Here is a 10,767-nt window from a genome sequence, read left to right as displayed (position 1 = left end):
CAAATTTTTAGAATTTCAATTCCATAAAGTTCATTTTCATAGGAATCAAACACCCTCTTAAGATTAAGTTACATTTAGTCAAAACAAAGCTATCATGCCCCTAGAACATTTGTTCTATAAATGAAAAGTCTTACTTAATACATACTTCTAGTGACATATATGGTGGATCATGATATAATCGACCGAAATAAGAAAACATAAATTATTAAAAAAAAAAAAATACTCACCAATTTAATATTTCAAATAATTTCTTTTCTAAAGGGAAAGGATGGATGTTGGACTAAGCTAAGATTCATAAATAAATTATTAAATATATTTTATTCATAATAGTTGGTCTTGCAATCATTCTTGGTTTATGTAAAATCATTTGTTTAATTAGTCGTCGGAAGGAAGAAATCGTTGCAGGACTGCTGGGTGTGGGAGGAATAGTCAACCTGAAGAGTTGAATTGAACATAGTATAGATGATAAGATAATATTTCTACAAAATGCATATGTCAATGTCGTAATATATATCTAACATCTATTGACTATTTGTAGTAGTTCAAAATTTCAAACATTGTATTGCTACTTTGCGTGGATTATAAGTTTTACTTTTTAAGAGTTTGTGATAATTAAATCTAGATTTATTTATTAAAAAAATCAGATAAAAAATGTATTTTTTTTTTTTAAAAAAAAAAGAGTCAAATAGGCCCTCGAAATTTAGCTTAAAAGTCAATTAGGCCCCTAAACTTTTTAAAGGTGCAATTACACTCATCAACAATTCATTTAAGTGCAATGAAGCCCAAAAATAAATTAATGACCTGCTATCACAGGTCATTAGGGTTCAGGCCACCTTTCGGCGAATTTCTCGGCAAAAAAAAAAAAAAAAAAAAAAAAAAAAAAGTGACCGGCGAAACTTCCGACAAAAAAAGTGATCGACGAAATTTTTGACAAATCTGGGTTGGTTGCTGGTTACTTTTTTTTTTTTTTGCCGGAAAAATCGCCGGAAGGTGGCCTGAACCCTAATAACCTGTGATAGCAGGTCATTAACTTGTTTTTGGGCTTCATTGCACCTAAATGAATTATTGATGGGTGTAATTGCACCTTTAAAAAGTTTAGGGGCCTAATTGATTTTTAAGCTAAAAGTTTGAGGGCCTATTTGACCATTTTCCCTTTTTTTTTAATGTTACTGACTCTATTACAGTGTAATATCTGTTCACAAAAAGTCAACAACGCCTCCACTGAGACTCAATTATCTCATAACTTCCCACGTAGGAGATGTCACTACATGCCATCTAAGCATAAGGTGTTTGACATAAAAAAAATAATAAAAAATGTATATATTTTAACAATTATATTTAAAATTTTAAATATTGAAAATAAAATTCAAATTTTTTTTTATTTAAAGACGAGAATATGAGATCTCATGAGAATAGTGCATGGTGTGAGAAAAAAAAAAAAACGAACAAATAAAGAACAATACATTATATAAAAATAAAAATAAAAGTTTGTGACATTTTTGTAGATGAGTGCAAGTTTGAATGAATTAATTATGTGTGTTTACTGTTCACCTGAAAAAATTCATTTTTAGACTTGCTTATTTAGGCCTAAATAATGTGGATTTTGATTAAAATAATGCATGTTTGGGTCATGTGTATTTAGTCTAAAATAATACGAATAAAATTTAAAATTGTACATATATATCCAAAAATAATGTGATTTAACCTTCCCAATACCTATTCACACATATTTAAGGCAGAATAATGCAAATTTTCTCTAAAATGATTTGAATACTACTGGTCCTATTATAATGTAATATCTCTTCATTAAGGTTGGGGTTCAGCCTTTTGGAAGAATGTAATATCTCTTCATAATTACTTTATCAACCTATTGAAACACAAAGAGTCAATATTACTTCCACTAATACTTGAACTCACGGCATCCTATATAAAGAAGCAATTTAGTGCATTATTGGACCACAAGGTCCTTAGCAACTTAGACAAACTTTATTCAATCTATTATTTAATTCTTACGTATAAGGGAATTGAAAATGACGTTTTTCCTAAAACGATATTGTTTACCCAAAATGATGTTTCTTAACAAAAAAATTAATCTTAAATGATGCAATGAAAATTTTATATATTTACAAAAATATGAATACATTTTTTTTTATTGAAGTATAGATCTCATTAGTTTACTAATCTATACTATATATAAAAATAAAATCCTAACTTTAACTTCCCGTCCAATTCTTAAAAAATCTATATTTCTAATAAAAATATATTGTTTTCTACTTTCCTATTTGTACTATAATTCTACTTTAAAGTTCCTATTCTAATATTATAAAATAGTGTAATACAATTCATATTCTAATCTATATCTATACTATATATAAAAAAAATAAAAAAATAAAAAAATCTTGAACTTTAACTTCCCTCCCAATTTCTAGAAAATCCATCTTTCTAATAAAAATATATTGTTTTCTACTTTCATATTCGTACTATAATTCTAGGTTAAAATTCCTATTCTAATATTATAAAAATTGTACGAAAATTAGACCAATTCAAAAAGGAAGTGAATATTAATAATTAGCTAAAAATTAAAAAATGATCCCAAAATAACCGGAATGAAAAAGGAAAATCGCCAGAACGCCCAAACAATAGTATATGTAAATTGGAAAAGAGATATGTTATTAATATTTGACTGGAAATATTAAAAAAAAAAGAGAGAATTTGCAATTAATAATTAACTAATTGATATGTATTAAATAACAATAATTGACTGAGAATATAAATGGCACGGAAATTAGGCCAATTGAAAAAGGAAATGAATATTAATAATTGATAAAAAATTAAACAAGATTCTCATATTAACTATTTCAAAAATGAAGTGGATTAACTATAGTATAGGTAAATTGGAAAAAGGTATCCGTTATTAACAATATACTAGAAATATATATAAAAAATATGTTATTAATAATTAACTAATTAATACATATTAAAAAAAATTGGTTGAGAATAAAGATGGCATGGGAATTATGCCAATTGAAAAAATAAAGAATATTAATACTTAATTTAAAATTAAAAATGATCCCAAATTGACTCAAATGAAAAAAGAAAATGGCAAGACCGCTTACACAATAGTATATATAAATTGGAAAAGAAATCTGTTATTAAAATTTGACTGAGAATATTAAAAAAAGAATATGTTATTAATAATTAACTAATTGATATGTATTAAAAAAATAATTAATTGAGAATATATATGACACGAATCCCTTGAAAGAATGTCACAAGATCGAACCCCGGTGGTAGGGGGATTAACTATAGTATATGTAAATTGGAAAAAGTATATGTTATTAATAATTTACTGGAAATATAAAGAAATTGTTATTAATAATTAACTAATTAATATGTATTAAAAAGATTTTTTTTAATAATTAACTAATTAATATGTATTAAAAGAAATAATTGACTGAGATTAAAAATGACACGAAAAGGTCCAGTCACTCACTTATGCAGAGTCCCCCAGTAAGTTTGTTGGGAGACAAGATCTGAGTGAAATGACATCCAAGGAAGAAAGAATTCTCCATAGGACAATTGTTCTATGTTTTGCCAGGGTGTGGAGAATTATACTATCTAAGATGCCTTTTAAATCTGGTACGTGGACCTTCTAACCACGAGGATATTATTCACACTACTGCAGGGGTCATTCACAAATTGTTTAGGGATGCGTGTTATGAATATGGATTATTAGATGATGACAAAGAGTACATTGATGGCATTACTGACTTGAGTTACTGGGCATCCGCGTATGCTTTGCAACGATTGTTTGCTACGCTGCTCACTTCAAGTTCAATCAGTAGGCCAGAGGTGGTGTGGAATGCTGTTTGGGAATTTCTTGTGGAGGATGCACAACTTTAGCATCGACGTCTCATGCAAAATCCAGGTATATCGGCATCCAATCTATTTATTCGACTTTGTTATTTGCTTATCATTATTATTTCTAAATAAAATAATTTGTTGCTTTTTTTTCTTTTTTGGTCTATGAAGAGTTGGTGTTATCGAATTCGGATAAGAAACAGTTCGCTCTGGTGGAGTTAGAGAAGTTGCTATCTCTGTGGGGCGAAGAGCTTGAAGGATTTTCCAGAAATGCCAATTCGAAACGAAAGCAGCATGGGTTTGATGGAAAACATGTTGATAGCTGAAGAGTTGGTGTATGACAAGGAATCGTTGAAGACAGAGCATGAAAGTAACACAATTGACGGACAAAAAAAAAAAAAAAAAAATGTCTACGACTCTATGATGAATGATATTGATTCTAATGGAGATGGATTGTTCTTTGTGTATGGTTACGGTGGAACAGGCAAGACATTAGCGTGGAGAACGTTATCTTCAAAGATAAGGAGGCGCGGTGATATTGTTCTCAACGTTGCTTCGAGTGAAATAGCATCTTTGCTATTGCCAGGAGGCAGGACGACGCATTCCAGATTTGCTATACCATTCTCTTTGAACGAAGATTCCATGTGCAATATATCGTGACCTTGCTAAGCTTATAATAAGGAGAAAATTGATAATATGGGACGAAGCAGCGATAACGCACAAACATTGTTTGGAGGCTTTAGATAAAATCATGAGGGATCTTTGAGGTTCGCCATATCGGGTAGTGATGAAAAGACATTTGGTGGAAATATAGTAATTTTGGGCGGCGATTTTAGACAGATTCTTCCCGTTATTCCGAAAGCAACTAGACTAATAGTTGTCGTAATCAGTACATGTACGACATGAATACTGCAGAAGATTGAACATATTTAAGTTGTGACTCTTTGTGTAAGGCAGAATTAGATGATGAAAATCTATCAGAAGTACACACTCCTGAATTTGTAAATATTTTGAGATTGTCTAGACTTCCTAATCATTCATTGACATTAAAGGTTGGTGCATCTGTTATGTTATTGGAGAATATAGACCACTCTATTGGTCTTTGCAACGATACGTGCTTCTTTGTCACAAGATTGTCCGATCACATTGTCGAAGCAAGAATAGTTAATGGGATTAATGAAGGAACCAAAGTTCTTATCCCCCGAATGTCTCTCACTCCTTCTAATACAAGATTGTCATTCAAGTTCCAGCGTAAACAATACCCGTTGATGATTGCATATGCCATGACTACCAACAAAAGCCAGGGATAACCAGTAACTCACGTTGGGTTATTGCTGAAAACCCGGTCTTTAATCACTGTCAGTTGTACATAGCTTTTTTCCGAGTCACCCATCCTGATGGCCTGAAGGTGTTAGCTCTAGACAAAGATGGACAAGAAATTCTGTTACTACTACCAATATCGTCTACAAAGATTCTTTCAATAATGTGTAATTTCAACCAGTGATATTATGTTTTCTTTTTATGCGAAGATGACAAAATTGGTATATATCTACACAGAAAATATATATTCCATACAAATAAATTAGGATAGCAAATGATTTCTATAATTGAGTTGCTAGACAACGAGCAAATTTGCCCAATTAATACAAATCTTAAACACTGATATATAAATTCTCTAAAGTTTGAACACCGGATTCGTACATATACACATTAACTGTTAATTAGGTAATTATTTGTTCAAATTCAAGCAATGATAATATCATAAAATACAATCGATCGAACTCAATTCTTCAATAACATTTTCTAAAGTTTCAACACCGGATTCGTACATATACACATTAACTGTTAATTAGGTAATTATTTGTTCAAATTCAAGCAATGATAATATCATAAAATACAATCGATCGAACTCAATTCTTCAATAACATTATATAATATTCAATGTTATCGATCCAAATATTATAACAAATTCATTCCGTGCATCACACGGGTGAAAATAAAATCATAGGATCGTTATATATATATATATATATATATATATATATATATATATATATATATATATATATATATATATATATATATATATATATATATATATATATATATATGTGTGTGTGTGTGTGTGTGTGTGTGTGTGTGTGTGTGTGTGTGTGTGTGTGTGTGTGTGTGTGTGTGTGTAATTTTTTTTAATACTACTGACTCTATTACATTGTAATATGTGTTCAAACATACTTTCTCAACCTATTGAAACACAAAGAGTCAATCTCATGACCTCCCATATGGGAGAGGTCACTACATGTCATCTGAGCACAAGGTGCTTAGTGACTAAATATTTAGATATAATTATTACACCATATAAAAGTTTTGAATATTCATTTTTTTTTTTTAGCAACAAAGCTTGAAATTGTGAAAAAAATAATAATAATAGAAGTGAAAGAAAGTAAAGAAATGATATCATATAAATCTAGACTAAACTATGTTTATCTAATACCCAAGAATTAAATTTCCTTTTTATAACTAGGCTGTAGTTTGTTACCTTTCAAAAAAAAAAAAAAAAAAAAAAACTAGGCTGTAGCCTTATTCCGCTTTTAATTTAGATCAAATTACAACCTACCATTAAAACTTAGTTCCATTAACTGAACAATTATTTTTGTTCAATTTCTTATACTCGAGAATTGTGTTCAATTCTTAAACTTTAGAGACTACTACTATCTCTCTTTAAAAATAAATAAATAAAGGAAGGGAAAATATACCTTTAATATTTTTCTTTTTTTGTGAAACAGTAATTGAACTCGTAAAGTTGTGTAATTAAGCTATTTGTAGTGTATTGGACTATTGGTATGGTCGTAGGGAGAGGAAAAATATTATTCTTGACGTATTCCAATCTCAATGGGAAGAATATTATTCTTTGCCATTTTAGGATTAGTCAACTATATCCCTAGCATGTGGTTTCCTTATAATATTAGGATATTGCTTATTTGCTATCTTGAAAATATCTTAAGGGTAGGAAACTGTATCTTCTTAATATTCCTTTCATAATATTCCTCTCTTGAATTGGATTTTGACTCATCATTATACCTTAAACCATTGACATACAAATTTATTTTTAATAGTAAAAATAGTCAAATAGATATCCTTGAACATTTGGTGAAAATAAACTTTAAAAAATTTTAATTAAACATATTAAGTAGTCATTTTAATGCATCTCAGCCCATTAGTCAGTAAGTCAGTAACCCTACTAGTTATATTGATTAAATATGAATTGTAATCATATTTGGCACTAACATAAACAAAAGATCGAACTGTAATCGTATTTGATGCTAACATGGCACATACCTCCCCTGCCCCCTACTTCTTTTTTTCAAATTAAATTTATTTTTCTCCTTTTTTTTTTTTTTTTTTTGTACAAATAAAGTTAAAAAAAAATATCATTAAAAACTTTTAATTAAGATCTTTTAAATGACATCCCTATTGATATATATATTTTTTATAGAATAAATCAATAAGTACATAAAGTCATTACTTTAGTGTAATGTTATTGTATATTAAGCTTTGTTGTTATTGTATATTAAGCTTTGTTTCTGTGAACATATATAGTGAATTTCATACATATGATATATTTTATTTAAGTGTTTATGAACATTAAGGTTTAGATTTATGAACATAGTACAAATAGATGAATATTATTAAACATGATGCGTCTCTAATATAACATTCACTAACATTAAGCTTTTTTTTTTTTTTTTTTTAAACATATATAGAAGATATTATGAATTTATTATGAAAACATTGAACTAGCCTTACCTCAATATTCATAAGGAGTGATCTACCATATTTTCCTCCTAAATTTACTTCTTGTAGCACCATTTAATTAGATTTTCAATTATGATTACTAAATGAATTTTTTTTTAATTGTGGTAAAGAGCAACCCGTGAACAATAAAAGTTTTATTGCTATCTCAAGATCTAAACATTTTTAGACATAAATTCGGTAAGGAAAAAACAATTTTTTTTTCCTGAAACTGAACAAAAAACTATATTCACATGAAAATTTGTGCATGTGAATATGATTCTACAATTTCTTATATTTTTATTAAGAGTTAATTCCACCGGAGGTCCCTTGTCTTTGGTGACAGTTCCAAGTTTAGTCCCAGACTATCGTTTTTGCCATTTTACATCTCAACCTATCGTTTTTTGGACACTTTTAGTCCTTCTCATGATTTTTTCTATTTTTAGTAAGGACATTTTTGTCTCTTCATATTTTTCTATTGTTATTTTTTCGATTTCAACCAGTTTAATTGGTTTAGAATTTTACTAAAAATTGGTTGAAAAATATGGTTACTAAAAATCAGAGGTTACCTAAAGTTCTAAACCAATTAAACTGGTTGAAATTGAAAAAAATAACAAAAGAAAAATATGAAGAGACAAAAATGTCATTACAAAAAATAGAAAAAATCATGAGAAGGACTAAAGGTGTCAAAAAATAATAGTCTAGGATGTAAAATGACAAAAACGATAGTCTGGGACTAAATTTGGAATTGCCACCAAAGACAAGGGACCTCTGGTGGAATTAACTCTTTTATTAATTATTAAGTAAATACCCAAAATGGTCCCTCGACTATAGCTAAATTCACAAATTGGTCCTCGACTTTCAATTTCAACCAATTAAGTCCTTAACTTTGTAATTTTAACACAATTTGGTCATCTGTCTATTTGACCGTTTATTGACTGTGATTTTTGAGGATATATATGTAATTTCATGGTCCATAGTCAGTTTTTTAAGGTTCTGGTTGCATTTTCAGACCGCACTGTTACATTTGAATCCACTGTCGAAAGCAATCTACCAAATTCGGTTGCTTTTCTTCATCCCCTTTGGATTCAATGTAGTTGAGTTCGTACCAGAGCGAAGAAGACGGCGTGTTTCCGAACCGATGCAACGTCATCCTGGAGGCCTCCACGTGCTCCGACAAGAGCTGAAGGTTCTTCTGGAGATCGTCGATCACGGTCAAAAAACGGTCAAATAGATGGAGGACCAAATCGTGTCAAAATTGCAAAGTTAAGGACTTAATTGGTTGAAATTGAAAGTCGATGACCAATTTGTGAATTTAGTTATAGTCGAGGGACCATTTTGAGTATTTACTCTTAATTATTTATAAATTAGTCCATCAGTAACAAATTAATCAAATAAAATTAGTTAATCTGCATCTAGTATTATCCAAAATGAAACATAACAAAAAAAAAAAAAAAAAAAAAAAAATCCTTGGTCAAATTTTTTTAAAATTTTTTATTTTATTTTAAATTAGTCGGACTGAGTCAAAAATTTTAGGAATTGAGCAATAAATGGCGACACCCATGCTGTCGAAAGTTAATACCAAACATGTGCACATGCAGTGCTACGTGTTATTAGGAGCAAGTCAACCTTGCATCCATGATATGATGTCTTCTATCTGAAATATTCAAAAAAGTGTTACGTTCACGAGTGGACATGAAAACAAAGTGATTAAATGTGCAAACCCAAAAAAAAAAAAAAAAAAAAAAAAGTAATTTATTCACAACAATGCACGGATCCTCCGATGCATTAGGTTTAGGTATCACTTTTACCTAAAAGTTCTTTTTTCCTCCGGTGAATGCATGAATTCTTCATGTCTTTCGACTCTTTTATCTACGTAAATACAAGATCTCTGAATATTTTTAAACACGAGAATATACAATATAATACAGCAAATGGCCTTTTGAAAAGTGATTGAAATGATAAATTCTAAGTTAAAATGTAAGATAAGAATTGAAAGTACGAGAATTGTTGTCACATTCTAAACCTATTAAAAAATCACAACTGGTTCATGTGGAATGAAATGTGTAGACATATATGCCTCGTACGTCAAGCCCCACAGCAATTAGTGCGTAACTCAATCGTTTATGTAGGTTTTGAACGTGCATTTGTGTTTTCATGAATATGATTTTGCAGTCCGCATGGATAGCTCAACTGGTCATAGAGGTGAAATTTTGGAAGAATGATCAGGGATCGAGTCTCACCAACGGTAGTTGTGAGCAACCTCTTAAAATGAGGGGGGCTCCTTGTGCACAGTGAGCATCGGTCTAGCCTCTGTGGTTCATGTTCAGTTGAGTTATCATGATTTACATCCTTCCAAATGCTCTGTCGGGGTAATGAATATGATTTTGCAAATTTATGAACCACGGACACCGAATGTGAACCAATATATTTATAGACATATAATCACCCTTTCACTCCTATTCCTGTGGTTCATGTTCAGTTGAGTTATCATGATTTACATCCTTCCAAATGCTCTGTCGGGGTAATGAATATGATTTTGCAAATTTATGAACCACGGACACCGAATGTGAACCAATATATTTATAGACATATAATCTCCCTTTCACTCCTATTCCTTATATGAGACAAACTCATATTCCTAATCCTTATATGAGACAAACACAACAAATCTCCACCTTGGCGAATATGACCTTTAGGAGAAAATACTTATCTAACTATCTCCACCTTCGCAAATAAGCCCTTTAGGAGGAAAAAAAACTCATCTCATAGTCTCCCTGGATTAGGACCACCATGTTCATTTAACATCTGGAAACACCCAACAAGTCCAAACAATGTTTGAACTTGTCACTAGTAACTGCCTTTGTCAACATGTCTGCTGCATTCTCACTTGTATGAATTTTTTGCAACAAAATCTCACCAGAAACAACCAACTCTCTAAACTTATGAAACCTTACATCAATATGTTTGGTTCTGGCATGGTACACTTGATTTTTAGCTAAGAAGATGGCACTTTGATTGTCACAGTGTAATTGAACTCCATCTTGCTCAATACCCAACTCCTTAATCAAACCTGAAAGCCACAAAGCCTCTTTAGCTGCCTCAGTCACAACC

Source organism: Ipomoea nil, unplaced genomic scaffold, assembly GCF_001879475.1.
Source record: "Ipomoea nil cultivar Tokyo-kokei standard unplaced genomic scaffold, Asagao_1.1 scaffold1317, whole genome shotgun sequence".
NCBI classification, from domain to species: Eukaryota; Viridiplantae; Streptophyta; class Magnoliopsida; order Solanales; family Convolvulaceae; genus Ipomoea; species Ipomoea nil.
This window is presented reverse-complemented; position numbering follows the sequence as displayed.